We start from the raw sequence: 6150 nt of genomic DNA on the forward strand, positions 1-6150 counted from the left end.
GAAGAAAGAATTAGTGATATAGAAGACCAAATGACAGAGAATAAAGAAGCTGAGCAAAAGAGGGACAAACAACTACTGGACCACGAGGGGAGAATTCAAGAGATAACTGACACCATAAGACGAACAACATTAGAATAATTGGGATTCCATAAGAAGAAGAAAGAGAGAGGGGAGCAGAAGGTCTATTGGAGAGAATTATTGGAGAGAATTACCCTAATATGGCAAAGGGAACAAGCATCAAAATCCAGGAGGTGCAGAGAACCACCCTCAAAATCAACAAGAATAGGTGCATACCCTGTCACCTGATGGTAAAATTTACAAGTCTTAGTGACAAAGACAAAATCCTGAAAGTAGCCCGGGAAAAGAAGTCTGTAACATACAATGGTAAAAATATTAGATTGGCAGCAGACTTATCCACAGAGCCTGGCAGGCCAGAAAGAGCTGGCATGATATATTCAGAGCACTAAACGAGAAAAACATGCAGCCAAGAATACTATATCCAGCAAGGCTATCATTGAAAATAGAAGAAGAGATAAAAAGCTCCCAGGACAAACAAAAACTGAAAGAATTTGCAAACACCAAACCAGTTCTACAGGCAATATTGAAAGGGATCCTCTAAGCAAAAAGAGAGCCTAGAAGGAGTACATCAGAAAGGTACAGAGACAATATACAGTAACAGTCACCTTACAGGCAATACAATGGCACTAATTCCTATCTCTCAATAGTTACCCTGAATGTTAATGGGCTAAATGCCCCAGTCAAAAGACACAGGGTATCAGAATGGATAAAAAAATAAAACCCATCTATATGTTGCCTACAAGAAACTCATTTTAGATGCGAAGACACCTCTCCAGATTTAAAGTGAGGGGGTGGAAAACAATTTATCATGCTAATGGGCATCAGAAGAAATCTGGGGTGGCAATCCTTATACCAGATCAATTAGATTTTAAGCCAAAGACTATAATAAGAGATGAGGAAGGACACTATATCATACTCAAAGGGTCTGTCCGACAAGAAGATCTAACAATTTTAAATATCTATGTCCCTAATGTGGGAGCAGCCAATTATATCAACCAATTAATAACAAAATCAAAGAAACACATCAATAATAATACAATAATAGTAGGGGACTTTAACACTCCCCTCACTGAAATGGACAGATCATCCAAGCAAAAGATCAACAAGGAAATAAAGGCCTTAAATGACACACTGGACCAGATGGACATCACAGATATATTCAGAACATTTCATCCCAAAGCAACAGAATACACATTCTTCTCTAGTGCACATGGAACATTCTCCAGAAGAGATCACATCCTGGGTCATAAATCAGATCTCAACCAGTATCAAAAGATTGGGATCATTCCCTGAATATTTTCAGACCACAATGCTCTGAAGCTAGAACTCAATCACAAGAGGAAATTTGGAAGGAATCCAAATACATGGAGACGAAACAGCATCCTTCTAAAGAATGAATGGGTCAACCAGAAAATTAAAGAAGAATTGAAAAAATTCATGGAAACAAATGATATGAAAACACAACAATTCAAAATCTGTGGGACACAGCAAAGGTAGTCCTGAGGGGAAAATATATAGCAGTACAAGCCTTTCTCAAGAAACAAGAAAGGTCTCAAGTACACAACATAACCCTACACGTAAAGGAGCTGGAGAAAGAACAAGAAAGAAACCCTAAACCCAGCAGGAGAAGAGAAATCATAAAGATCAGAGCAGAAATCAATGAAACAGAAACCAAAAAAACAACAGAACAAATCAACAAAACTAGGAGCTGGTTCTTTGAAAGAATTAATAAGATTGATAAACCCCTGGCCAGACTCATCAAAAAGAAAAGAGAAAGGACCCAAATAAATAAAATCATGAATGAAAGAGGAGAGATCACAACCAACACCAAAGAAATACAGACAATTATAAGAACATACTATGAGCAACTCTACGTGAACAAATTTGACAATCTGGAAGAAATGGATGTATTCGTAGAAACATATAAACTGCCACAACTGAACCAGGAAGAAATAGAAAACCTGAACAGGCCCATAACCAGTAAGGAGATTGAAACAGTCATCAAAAATCTCCAAACAAACAAAAGCCCAGGGCCAGACGGCTTCCCAGGGGAATTCTACGGAACATTTAAAGAAGAACTAATTCCTATTCTCCTGAAACTGTTCCAAAAAATAGAAATGGAAGGAAAACTTCCAAACTCATTTTATGAGGCCAGCATCACCTTGATCCCAAAACCAGACAGGGATCCCACCAAAAAAGAGAACTACAGACCAATATCCTTGATGAATACAGATGCAAAAATTCTCACCAAAATACTAGCCAATAGGATTCAACAGTACATTAAAAGGATTATTCACCACGACCAAGTGGGATTTATTCCAGGGCTGCAGGGTTGGTTCAACTTCACAAATCAATCAATGTGATAGAACACATTAATAAAAGAAAGAACAAGAACCATATGATACTCTCAATAGATGCTGAAAAAGCATTTGACAAAGTACAGCCTCCCTTCCTGATCAAAACTCTTCAAAGTGTAGGGATAGAGGGCACATACCTCAATATTATCAAAGCCATCTATGAAAAACCCACCACAAATATCATTCTCAATGGAGAAAAACTGAAAGCTTTTCCGCTAAGGTCAGGAACACGGCAGGGATGTCCATTATCACCACTGCTATTCAACATAGTACTAGAATTCCTAGCCTCAGCAATCAGACAACAAAAGGAAATTAAAGGCATCCATTCGGCAAAGAAGAAGTCAAACTATCACTCTTTGCAGATGATATGATACTATATGTGGAAAACCCCAAAGACTCCACTCCAAAACTGCTAGAACTTGTCCAGGAATTCAGTAAAGTGTCAGGATATAAAATCAATGCACAGGAATCAGTTGCATTTCTCTACACCGACAACAAGACAGAAGAAAGAAAAATTAAGGAGTCCATCCCATTTACAATTGCACCCAAAACTATAAGATACCTAGGAATAAACCTAACCAAAGAGGCTAAGAATCTATATGCAGAAAACTATAAAGTACTCATGAAAGAAATTGAGGAAGACACAAAGAAATGGAAAAATGTTCCATGCTCCTGGATTGGAAGAATAAATATTGTGAAAATGTCTATGCTACCTAAAGCAATCTACACATTTAATGCAATCCCTATCAAAATACTACCCATTTTTTTCAAAGAAATGAAACAAATAATCCTAAGATTTATATGGATCCAGAAAAGACCTCGAATAGCCAAAAGAATATTGAAAAAGAAAGCCAATGTGGGTAGCATCACCATTCTGGACTTCAAACTCTATTACAAAGCTGTCATCATCAAGACAGCATGGTACTAGCACAAAAACAGACACATAGATCAGTGGAACAGAATAGAGAGCCCAGAAATAGACCTTCAACTCTATGGTCAACTAATTTTCGACAAAGCGGGAAAGTATGTCCAATGGAAAAAAGACAGCCTTTTCAGTAAATGGTGCTGGGAAAATTGGACAGCCACATGCAGAAAAATGAAATTGGACCACTTCCTTACACCATGCACGAAAATAGACTCAAAACAGATGAAGGACCTCAATGTGAGAAAGGAATCCATCAAAATCCTTGAGGAGAACACAGGCAGCAACCTCTTTGACCTCAGCCGCGGCAACATCTTCCTACAAACATCGGCAAAGGCAAGGGAAGCAAGGGCAAAAATGAACTATTGGGATTTCATCAAGACCAAAAGCTTTTGCACAGCAAAGGAAACAGTTAACAAAACCAAAAGACAACTGACAGAATGGGAGAAGATATTTGCAAATGACATATCAGATAAAGGGCTAGTATCCAAAATCTATAAGGAACTTAGCAAACTCAACACCCAAAGAACAAACAATCCAATCAAGAAATGGTCAGAGGACATGAACAGACATTTCTGCAAAGAAGACATCCGGATGGCCAACAGACACATGAAAAAGTGCTCCACGTCACTCGGCATCAGGGAAATACAAATCAAAACCACAATGAGATATCACCTCACACCAGTCAGAATGGCTAAAATTAACAAGTCAGGAAATGACAGATGCTGGCGAGGATGTGGAGAAAGGGGAACCCTCCTACACTGTTGGTGGGAATGCAAGCTGGTGCAACCACTCTGGAAAACAGCATGGAGGTTCCTCAAAATGTTGAAAATAGAACTACCCTATGGCCCAGCAACTGCACTGGGTATTTACCCTAAAGATACAAACGTAGTGATCTGAAGGGGCACGTGCACCCGAATGTTTATAGCAGCAATGTCTACCATAGCCAAACTATGGAAAGAACCTAGATGTCCATCAACAGATGAATGGATAAAGAAGACGTAGTATATATACACAATGGAATACTATGCAGCCATCAAAAGAAATGAAATCTTGCCATTTGCGACAACGTGGATGGAACTAGAGGGTATCATGCTTAGTGAAATAATTCAATCGGAGAAAGACAACTATCATATGATCTCCTTGATATGAGGACATGGAGATGCAACATGGGGGGTTAGGGGGGTAGGAGAAGAAGAAATGAAACAAGATGGGATTGGGAGGGAGACAAAGCATAAGTGACTCTTAATCTCACAAAACAAACTGAGGGTTGCTGGGGGGAGGGAGGGTTGGGAGAGGGGAAGGGTGTGTGCTATGGAGAGTGCTGTGAAGTGTATAAACCTGGTGATTCACAGACCTGTACCCCTGGGGATAAAAATACATTATACGTTTATAAAAAAATAAGAAATAAATAAAAAATTTAAAAAAAAAGAAATATGTTAAACTCACAATTTAAAAAAAAAAGATCAAGTCACAGGGATTTGATTAAAAAAATAGTATTCGAGGATGCATACTGAGAGAACAGATAACATCTCAGTGACTATCACCAACTATAGCACAGAGTAATGGACTCTTGAATGGACCTTGAATCAAAAAATCATAGTGGTTTATAAGTTATTTATGGAGCATATCCAATGTACTCAGGGATGAGTAGGCAAAGTGGGGGTATCAAAAGAAGTTCCAGATATTTAGCAGGTATTCAACCAATATTTGAGTTCATTAGCTAAATAAATGAAAACACAGTATGGTCTCTACCCTCAGGAGCTTACAATGTAGTAGAAAGATAAAACAAATATAAAAGAAATTTAATTATTAAATATTTTGTATATAGTTTACCCTTGAACAATGCAGAAGGTTAGGGGCACTGATCACCCACACAGTCTAAAATTCACGTATAACTGATGCCCAAGAACATAACCATTAATAGCCTAGTGTTGACTGGAAGCCTTACCAATAATGTAAATAGTGAACACATTTTTTGTAAGATGTATATATTCTGTATTCTCACAATAAAGCTAGAGAAAATATTAAAATCATAAAATACATTTACAATAGTGTACTATAAAATATGCCCATATAAGTGGACCCACACAGCTCAAAACCATGTTGTTCAAAGGTCAATTCTATGTATGTCAAGTTGTTAAGAAATCACGAAAGTTCTTGAATGGCTTCAGCCAACTGATTTGATCAATAGGACACAAGTATTAAATTACAAATTCAACCTGGTCCGTGAAAGTAAGTGAATTCACCTGGAGTGAAGGCTTATTTTACCTATTTCAAAATCTCTTCCCATATTCTACTACTTTGATATGACCTGGGTAAGGGAGATGTATCAGTTAAAAAGGTTAAAAATATACACTCTTAAAGGTTAAACCTATCTGTAGCTTAATGTCACTAATTCAATGAAATATATTGGTTTATTCCTAATCACCAGTCAGATCACCCTCACTGATGATTTCAGAGATGAATTATCTGGAGAAGGAAATTCTAACCTGAGGAGGATGTTATGAAGAAATGCAGGTAGCTAAAGGTGTGCAGGTGAGGCACCATTAGAAAAATGGCATACTTTGTCTCCACAGACTCTCCTACCTTAAAAGCATCAGCTTACAGCATTTGAAACCATCCTGACTGCTCCATTTCTTTTATGTGCCTAGAACCGTTAATGCTTGATAAATCCTATATATTACCATGCTTGCATTTATTAAATAGTTTAATAATACTCATTTTACTCACACTTAGTAACTTCTTCACTCTTAAATAGACTTCTCTAAGTAAAGATTATTTTGAAGATAA

The sequence above is a fragment of the Meles meles genome, chromosome 2 (genome assembly GCF_922984935.1).
Source record: "Meles meles chromosome 2, mMelMel3.1 paternal haplotype, whole genome shotgun sequence".
NCBI lineage: Eukaryota > Metazoa > Chordata > Mammalia > Carnivora > Mustelidae > Meles > Meles meles.